Source organism: Xiphophorus hellerii, chromosome 16 (assembly GCF_003331165.1).
Source record: "Xiphophorus hellerii strain 12219 chromosome 16, Xiphophorus_hellerii-4.1, whole genome shotgun sequence".
Lineage (NCBI taxonomy): Eukaryota > Metazoa > Chordata > Actinopteri > Cyprinodontiformes > Poeciliidae > Xiphophorus > Xiphophorus hellerii.
This window is the reverse complement of record NC_045687.1, coordinates 21,676,597-21,686,853: the sequence shown is the minus strand read 5'-3', so window position 1 is coordinate 21,686,853 and position 10,257 is coordinate 21,676,597. Positions and strand designations below refer to the sequence as shown.

The following is a 10,257-nucleotide window of genomic DNA, read 5'->3' as shown; positions in this document are numbered from 1 at the left end:
CTCTGTGAAATTTTTACATTCTTAGTCTTATTCTCTTTTTGCTCATTTTGTTGCACTTTTAGAAAAAAAAAATGTTTTCTCTCAACTGAGTTTGTGTTCAAATCTATATTTTTTCCATGTTGAGATTTAACGTAGGCAGTTTTGATTATTCTGTTCGTTGTTTTATAGTTAACTTGAGAAAGTGTGACAGCTCGTTATTTCATCTGTATATGAAATGCACTCCTTTGTATGCCTTTAAAAACATTGTTTATGGAAACTTTTGAAAGTGTTCTAATCATTCCAGGATTTTTTTTTACTTGTTTTCTGTCGTTTGTGGTTTTTACTGCTTTTTTTTTTTTTTTTTTTGCACTTTAATTTAAATACATAAACTTCTTTTACAATCACAAAAGTAATGATTGTAGTTTATTTATTTGCACAGAAATAGTATTGTAAAGCTTTACTTAATTTGACAGTGGCGCATCATAGTCATGAACAACAAAGCGAAGCATTGTAAATGTAATGTATCAGCCAGTCTGTGTTTAGTTATAGGAAGGCGTCCGGATTTTGCTGTGGTTTAATGTTGGCAGCCATTCCTCACTGTGTTTGTTAGCATGTACTTCTGCATTTTTCATTTTTACCTCGGTTTCAGAAGAGACAATAGCAAAAAGGGAAGCATTTAGCATGGAGCGTTTTGCAGGGTTCAACTCGGTGTTCTGTACTGATGCTGTCTTAATTATATCAGTGCACATTTCACTTAAAGAAACCGAAAAAAGGATGTGGACTGCTGTTGTTTGCCTTTTATTTACCGTTTCAATGACCACTCTTACATATTTTTGAAAGAGTTGTTATTATAGAGCTTTGACCTCAATGTTAGGTGAGTTTCAGAGCTTAAAAGATGGAGAGGTCGTTCTCATATTGGTGGTACCATCATAAGTTTAGGCATCGGCTACTTAAAAGGCTAAATACTTTTAAGTATTTATGTTAAGTGTTTATGCATAGTGTTTATGCTAACAACTATTAGCATCAGGGGCGCAACTTTGCACTTTCTGAGGTGTATGCAGAAACATTATAGACGTGCCGCTGCTACAGATCACGTCATTAACACATGCACAAACCTCTGTCACATAAAGAAAAGTTTGACTGTAGAAATAATTTTTATGCCATTGTTTTGGCGCCCCCCTCTGCGAATAAGTACTAAGTAGCAATACAAGCTAAAAACACAGTGTCTGTATTTAATCAATCCAAACAATAGGAACATTTTCACAAATGAGGGCTGCACATCTATTTTGGTGTGGTTAAAAGATTAAGTAGCAGTCTGGCAGAAGTGCAACAAAAACGTATTCCCGTTTTGATCACTTTAAACTCATGGCAGCCATGTTGGATTATGTGGAAGCATTACATTTATGAAGAATTAAAGAGGCTTTTATTTACTTTTTGCAATCTGTAAATCTTTTATGTTCAACACACAGAACTCATATTTTTGCGGTGCTTTTTTTTTTCAGATTATATGTCCTTAAAAAATAAAAATAAACACAATGCGGAAGCTAGAGCTGACAGTTGAAAAAGGATCACATGTTTTGCTGTTCTAGGCTTTAATGCACAACACACTGGGCACCAGAAGTAGGAATAGTTACGTATCCACCTTTAGTATGAATTTATGAGACAAAGATTTTAAACAACAAGTGAGGAGGAGGACTTGTGGAGAAATGTCTGTGAGCAGTAGCTAGGAGACGAAGTAAACCCAGTCTGCCTGTAACTCACATCAGTGGCTAATGACTACTTTCGACAAAACTGTAATTGTAATTCAAAACATGAAATACTGTCAGCATTACACCATTTCTGCTTTAGTTTTGAGCTCATTGTGACAGCGCCTCTTTTTATATTACAGACAACAGCGGCTTTAATTTCGGGATTAGCCCGAAATTTAAAACCGCCACGTTTTTGCCGTCGGTTGAAGGAGTTGCTGCTCTGCGTCAACATCCCTGTTTCACTCCGCACGGTGAATGAAAGCTCCGGAAAAACAAGTTCAAGGCTAAAAAAAATAAATAAATTACTAGACTTGTAGTGAAAACCTGACTAACAACATGCCAGAATCCATATTTGGAAGCGCTTCCTGTTTTGAGTGGGTCCGCCTGATTCAAAAAGCCCTGCATTTGAAAAGTTTGCAAACCCATGAAGTTTTGGGGCACCCACAGGTCTCCTAGCAACAGCAATATTCGCTTATACTTCAGGCTCCGTCCATCATGTTAACTGGAGTCCAGTTCTTAGTTTTGTATTCTCACCTAACTGTGCTTTGTTAGTACAGTTAGCCACCGCTAGAGGGGGGAAGCGTGCTCTTTCTCCTACCACAAGCAAACCAAACCCAGGAAATCAAAATGAGGGGCACTAAAGAAATGTCTGGAAGAAAAAAAAACCAAAGGCACTTTCCAAAGGAGGCCTGGTAAAAGATTAGCCACATTAAAAAATAAATAATGTAGCAGAAAAGTGCTTGAGCTTCAAATCTACTGTGTAAATGGAAGTACAGGTCAGCTGCTTCAGCAGAAAAAGAAGAAAAATAATGTACCTAGGTATTGTTTAGAAGCAACAGACATCAAGGCAGTCACTCCCTCATGTGCTGGAGTGGTACCGCTGTCCAATAAGAGCAGTATGTTCGTGCATTATTCAACAGAGGAAGGTACCAGAGCTGATGAAGCAGCACTTACACAGCGACAGGTAACCTGATGACGTCAGCTTTCAAAGCTGGTTAACGCCATCTTTAATAATAATAATAATAAAATCTTTCTCTTGCAGAAAATAACAGATTCGGAATGCGAGGTTATTTGTAGGGTGGCGTTTGTAAAGTTGCACAGTAAAACATTTATTTAGCCTGCTACAGAGGAGGGGAAAAAAATAGATTTCAGTCATATTTTCTCCATGTTACTCATACATTTATAAATGCCAGAGTTCCAGACTAAATACTTAACTCACAAACTTAATATTTTGTTCCAAGCTAAATGCTTAAATCTGAGTACAGTATCTAGCTTCCAAGCTAAGTATTTCATTTGCAAGTTAAATATTTAGCCCCAAATGAAATATGTATTTTTCTAACTAAGATGTTAGTTAAAGATGATTATTTTTTCACCTAAACATTTAGTTTTCGAACTAAATATTTAATTTGAGAGCTAAACAGGTAAATATTTAGCTTGTGAATTAAATATTTAGTTTGAGACTCTAATAGTGATTCATGTATGAATAACATGGTGAAAATATGACTTTGAAAAATGATCCAGCCCACATTTTTTTCTCTATAACAGACTGAATAAACTTTACAAACGACACCCTTTGGGTAAAACATATTTACATTAAAGTCTCCATTGTGGTCAGGGAGCATCGTTTTGACCCACATGCTGCAGTAGGGAGCGCCGGAGGGCATGATTAAAGTCCATTAATTAGACGTTTGTTGCCTTCTTTTGTTCACACGTTGCTTGTCAGGGAGTGTGGAAGCATCCTGCATGCTAATGATATGTGGTGTGGTTCTTCAGGGAATCCATGCTGGGTGCAGAGAGCAGCTGCACTGGCGTGTGCTAACCTGCGCCAGCCAGCTCGCTATTCGTACACACACACATATACACACACACACATTCACCGGATTTCTAATATAATGCTCGACTTATTGGAGTGTGAACGGCTGCGTGTGCAGAGGCCTCCTCGTGCTCTCGGGGGCCACTTGTGGTAATGATCCAGGGTGTCTGATGAGATGGGTGTGTCTGCGGGAGATTCAGACCTGTGTGCAATGTGACTCTTCATGCCGGAGTAAATGAAACACAAGGAGAGCGTGCCTGTGTCTGTATCTGCTGCTGGCTAAATAACTAATGTGTTGAGCAAAACTGGAGGCCAGGTTTTCAGGGCTGACTGAGCGCCAGGTGCCAGTTTTTAAAAGAAGAATATTCTGTCTGTGTGTGGGTGTGGGTGGGGGGCGCGTGTGTGTGCTGTGGCCACCCCAGCTGGACTCCGAGCAATGTAGAAAAAAAAACAAACAATGAGATAAATAACACGGGAACTGCGCGCTGGGGTACAGTGCCCTGCCCCTTCCTGTCTCCACTGCCTCCATAACCACCGCCTGTGTGGCGAAAAAAAAACAAACAAAAAAAAGAGAGAAAAAAAAACACCACCTTCCTCTCTTTGTTGCTCCCGGTTGCCTGTGCCAATATGTCCATCAGTCTCTAGCGAGCAGGCACTAAACGGCCCAGCTCACACCTTCTTCCCTCTCAGGTTCCATTGCTTGCACACACACCTGCACGCAGGCACACAGAAGACGTCCCTTTGACCTCTACACAGTCTGAACAGCAGGTTAGCTAGCTATATTTAGTGCCTTGTTAAAGTATACATAAAAATGTACATTTTGTAAATCGTGTCAAGCAATCTGAGCCACTGCTTATAGGAATCCTAAACTATCTGTCAGGAGTTGGGTTTTTTTTGTTTTGCCTTTTTTGTTTTTTTTCATTCCTATGGCTTGCCATCGCCACCAGATGGCACCATGGAGGCTAGGATAGGAGGACTGAAGGGCTGACGTCACCGTCACACCGGTTCCCAATCCACTCGTCAGCGGGACTTCAAGAGACGGCGACTGCCAGCATACCAACGCTTGAGTGTTAGCCTGTAATGGTAACCCAGAGCCCTCTCCAGCGACCTAGTCGAGCTTCCTGTCGATTCTGAGCTAACGCCATCTGTTGTTTGGATTTTTTTCAGCTGTTCCTGCAACGTCAAGTCTGGCTGTAGTCCCGAGTTTCCCTTGCGACGCCGTCTGGACCCTATTACCTGTCCGCCCTCCACCGCAGCACAACCTCCACCTCCAGCGCCTCCACACCTGGCCACGCCGTTGTTTATTCTCCTCCCCGAGTAAGCATACACTTTAGAGCTCTGGAAAATCCCCACGGTCCCTGAACTCACCTCCCGATCTGTTGTTGTTCCCAGAAGTCCTGACTTACCTGTCTGTCGCCGTCCCTTCGATGACTGAGAGCCTACCCTGGAAATCTTTTGTAAATAAATCACTTTAACTGATCTTTCGCGTCCCGAGTTGTGTTCTGCATGTGGGTTCGTAGTGTTAAAGCAGATATGACAGAACACTCAAGCCAACAACCGAACCCAGCAGACACAATCAGAAGGGCTTTAGCTGAACAACAATCAGCGATTCAGTCACATGAAAAGGTCCTTCGCGATCTTAGCGCCAGTCAAGCAGAAACGAACCGTCGGCTTGAAGAAATAGCTAACTTTCTGCAGACTTCATCCCAACAGCCTCCAGTCGCCGCTCCGGACCCTACTCCCGATCCTGCTCCAGTGAGCCGCGCCATGTATTCGGAGATCCGCCCACCCTCGCCAGAAAGGTTTGATGGTGACTCTAACAAATGTAAGGGTTTCATAATGCAGTGTTCATTGATTTTCAATCATTCTCCTCAGAGCTTTCTTAACGATGGGGCCAAGATTGCATTTATAATTGCTCACCTGTCAGGTAGAGCTCTTAGCTGGGCTGAGGCGAAGTTTCCTGACCCCACTAATTTTGCCTGTACATTCACAGAGTTCTTGGCGGACTTCAAACAGGTTTTCACTTGTGACCCTGACAAGACCGCTAACTCCCGAGAGTTATGGTCATTAAAACAAGGACAAAGATCTGTAGCAGACTTTGCAATTGACTTCAGAATAGTGGCTGCAGCCTCGGCTTGGAACCCGGCAGCTTTAAAGAGCGCTTACTTTCACGCTCTCAGTGACTCGATAAAGGATGAGTTGGCAACGCTCGATGAGCCTGATTCCTTAGAAGATCTGATAAAATTAACTATTCGGTTAGATAACCGGATCAGATCCCGTAACAGGGAGAGGAGCCGCAGAACTTCATCTACCAGAAACGTACAGACTTCTGCTCCTGTGACCCCAACCCTTTCCTCACTCAACTCACCTGAACCAGAACCAATGCAACTTGGACGTACACGGTTATCCCCCGAAGAGAGACAAAACCGGATGAGGTCTCGCCTTTGTCTATACTGTGGCGCGCCCGGACATTTCATTGCTAGCTGTCCGGTTCGGTTAAACCCCCTAGTCCGCCAGTAGAGGGGGGAGATCTGGTGGACCGACATGTTCAAGCTTCTCCTCGCTTTTCGATAATTTCAAACCTTAGTTACAATAACCAGACCATTCCTTTGACAGCCCTGATTGATTCTGGTTGTGAACGAACCTTAATTGACTCTGAATTGGTTAAACAGATGTCAATTGAGACTGTCGAGTTACCAGTTCCTCTTAGAGTTTCTGCTCTAGATGGAAAATCACTTCCACCCATAACTCACAAAACCAAACCGCTTCTCCTGGTTAGTTCAGGTAACCACAACGAATTGATTTCTTTTTTTGTTTTTCCCACAGCCACATCATCTGTCGTCCTAGGTTTTGATTGGCTGGAACTACATAACCCTCACATAAACTGGTCAGATAAGAACATTGTTTCATGGTCCACTAACTGTCACTCCACCTGCCTCCGGTCTGCTGTTCCCCCAGGTCCGCCACCGGCAGAGCAACAAGAAGTGGATCCTTTGGATTTATCGTCCATCCCTGTTGACTACCACGATTTGGCTCCTGTCTTTAGTAAGGCTAAAGCTCTTTCTCTTCCTCCTCACAGACCTTATGATTGCTCCATAGATCTCCTCCCAGGGGCCCCGTTACCCTCAAGTCGACTGTATAACATCTCACGGCCCGAGCGGGAGACTATGGAGAAGTATATTAAGGACTCTTCGGCAGCAGGTATAATTCGACCTTCTTCTTCTCCTCTGGGGGCTGGATTTTTTTTTGTTGGCAAGAAGGATGGAACACTGAGACCTTGCATAGATTACCGTGGGCTAAACCAAATCACAGTTAAAAATAAATATCCTTTACCTCTGTTGTCGTCTGCGTTTGAGCCTGTCCATGGTGCCACGGTCTTTTCCAAACTAGACTTAAGAAATGCTTACCATTTGCTTCGCATTCAAAGGGGTGATGAGTGGAAAACGGCCTTTAAGACACCTCTGGGACACTTTGAATATTTAGTTATGCCGTTCGGCCTGTCCAATGCTCCAGCTTGCTTTCAGGCTTTGGTAAATGATGTTTTAAGAGACTTTTTGAATATATTCGTGTTTGTATATCTGGATGATATACTCATTTACTCCAAGAATTTAACTGAACATAAACACCATGTCCGCCGGGTTCTGCAACGACTACTTGAGAATAAACTCTATGTGAAAGCAGAGAAATGCGAATTCCACAAATCATCAGTGTCCTTCTTGGGCTTTATACTTGAGGGCGGACAGGTTCGCCCTACGGAGGACAAAATTAAAGCAGTTGTGGAATGGCCGACCCCTGATACACGTAAACAGCTCCAAAGATTTTTAGGTTTTGCAAACTTCTACCGAAGATTCATTCGCAACTACAGTCAAACAGCTCTTCCTTTAACCGCTCTAACCTCCACAAAGTCTCCATTCCTGTGGACACCCACAGCTGAAGCAGCGTTTAAAAGACTCAAGTCTCTTTTTTCTGCTGCCCCTGTCCTGATTCAGCCCGACCCGTCCAGACAATTTATTGTGGAGGTTGATGCGTCCGATACAGGAGTGGGAGCCGTTCTGTCCCAAGTATCTAGCACTGATAATAAGACACATCCTTGTGCCTTCTTTTCCCGTAGGTTATCCCCTGCTGAACGGAATTACGATGTGGGCGACCGGGAACTTCTGGCCATCAAGTTGGCCCTGGAGGAGTGGCGACATTGGTTGGAGGGTGCCGAACATCCAGTGCTAGTTTGGACTGACCATAAGAACCTCTCCTACCTTCAATCCGCAAAACGCCTCAATCCACGTCAATCCCGTTGGTCTCTGTTCTTTTCAAGATTTAACCTGTCCATTTCCTACCGCCCAGGCTCACGCAACCCGAAACCAGATGCTCTGTCCCGGCAATATGCTGCTGATAACTCAGACAAGACTCCTGCGACCATCTTGCCCCCCAGCTGCACCGTGGGTGTTGTCACCTGGGAGATTGAGGATCTCATAAAGCAGGCTCAGTCCTCTGAATCTACACCTGTTGATTGCCCAGCTAATAAACTTTTTGTTCCCTCAGCTGTCCGAGCCAGATTTCTACATTGGATCCACGCCTCTAAGTTTTCAGGGCACCCAGGTACGAGTCGCACCATTTCTCTAATAAACCGCAGGTTTTGGTGGCCATCCATCCATAAGGATGTTAAGGACTATGTGCGAGCCTGTGTTGTTTGCTCCCGGAACAAGTCCTCTCATCAGCCCCCATCAGGACTCCTTCAACCACTACCTGTTCCCAAGCGTCCGTGGTCTCACATTGCCATTGATTTTGTCACTGGGTTACCTCCCTCTAAAGGGATGACGACTATACTCACCATCGTAGACCGTTTTTCCAAGGCTTGTCATTTAGTTCCCCTTCGCAAGCTCCCCAGTGCTTTTCAGACCGCTCAGTTGATGATTAAACATGTCTTCTGTTTACATGGCATCCCAGTTGAGATACTTTCGGATCGGGGTCCACAGTTTGTGTCCCAAGTTTGGAGACATTTTTGTGCTGCTCTCAAGGCCAAAGTAGTTCTAACTTCTGGTTATCATCCTCAGACCAATGGTCAAGTGGAAAGAATGAATCAAGAACTTGAGTCAGTCCTCCGCTGTTTCTCATCCACCAATCCATCTGACTGGAGTACTTTCCTGCCATGGGTTCAGTATGCACACAATAGCCATGTTTCTGCCGCTACTGGTTTATCTCCTTTTGAGGTTTCCCTAGGATACCAGCCCCCACTTCTTGCCGCTGAGGAGGATCTGATCTCCGTTACTTCTGTCCAACACCACATCCGGCGCTGCAAGAACGTCTGGAGATCAACCATCAACGCCCTCAATAGAACTTCAACTCAGAACAAGCGTTTCGCTGATCGCAGAAGGATTCCGGCTCCGGTGTACTCTCCTGGTCAGAAGGTTTGGCTATCCACTCAGAACATTCAGTTAAAATCTATGTCAAAGAAGCTGTCCCCTAGGTTCATTGGACCTTTTGAGGTGGAATCCATAATCAATCCGTCAGCTGTCCGTCTCCGTCTCCCAGACTCGCTACGGATCCATCCCACTTTTCATGTGTCTCAAGTTAAGCCTCTCCAGACCAGCACCTTGTGCCCTCCACCTGAACCCCCTCCTCCCGCCCGTATCATTGACGGGCACCCCGCTTACACTGTTCGCAGGATTGTGGACTCCCGTCGGCGGGGTCGGGGGTGGCAGTACCTTGTTGATTGGGAGGGCTATGGCCCGGAGGAGCGCCTCTGGGTCCCTGGTTCGTTCATTTTGGATTTGGATTTGATTGCTGATTATCGCTCTTCTTTGCCTGCCAGGTCGTCTCGGCCGCCAGGTGGCGACCGTTAGGGGGGGGGTACTGTCAGGAGTTGGGTTTTTTTTGTTTTGCCTTTTTTGTTTTTTTTCATTCCTATGGCTTGCCATCGCCACCAGATGGCACCATGGAGGCTAGGATAGGAGGACTGAAGGGCTGACGTCACCGTCACACCGGTTCCCAATCCACTCGTCAGCGGGACTTCAAGAGACGGCGACTGCCAGCATACCAACGCTTGAGTGTTAGCCTGTAATGGTAACCCAGAGCCCTCTCCAGCGACCTAGTCGAGCTTCCTGTCGATTCTGAGCTAACGCCATCTGTTGTTTGGATTTTTTTCAGCTGTTCCTGCAACGTCAAGTCTGGCTGTAGTCCCGAGTTTCCCTTGCGACGCCGTCTGGACCCTATTACCTGTCCGCCCTCCACCGCAGCACAACCTCCACCTCCAGCGCCTCCACACCTGGCCACGCCGTTGTTTATTCTCCTCCCCGAGTAAGCATACACTTTAGAGCTCTGGAAAATCCCCACGGTCCCTGAACTCACCTCCCGATCTGTTGTTGTTCCCAGAAGTCCTGACTTACCTGTCTGTCGCCGTCCCTTCGATGACTGAGAGCCTACCCTGGAAATCTTTTGTAAATAAATCACTTTAACTGATCTTTCGCGTCCCGAGTTGTGTTCTGCATGTGGGTTCGTAGTGTTAAAGCAGATATGACACTATCAGACCTTACATTAACGCTTAAAGGGCCGGTATTGTGTTTTCTAGGCACATAGTGCCATTAGAGCACAGTCAAGTTATTGTTACCCTAAGTTGTTATTAAAATTTTATATACATCAAATATGACCTAAGAGAAATTTCACTTCGTAATTTATCTCCTTGAAATTGTGCCTCTGTCTCTTTAAGAAGCTCCTTCTCTT

The 10,257-nt window shown here is 44.7% G+C and overlaps 2 long non-coding RNA genes across 2 annotated transcripts in view; one reads left to right on the top strand and one right to left on the bottom strand.

Annotated features, from left to right (window-relative positions):
• The first annotated feature begins 9,606 nt into the window (after positions 1-9,606).
• On the top strand, positions 9,607-9,997 carry LOC116735219 (uncharacterized). The gene is made up of 2 exons (XR_004342352.1): positions 9,607-9,834; positions 9,910-9,997. It is a non-coding gene; the product is annotated as an uncharacterized LOC116735219 (long non-coding RNA).
• LOC116735220 (uncharacterized) overlaps positions 9,967-10,257 on the bottom strand; it is a 28,167-nt gene continuing 27,876 nt past the window's right edge. Inside the window, exon 4 of the long non-coding RNA XR_004342353.1 lies at positions 9,967-10,056. This is a non-coding gene — a long non-coding RNA (uncharacterized LOC116735220). The remainder of the gene's footprint in view (positions 10,057-10,257) is intronic.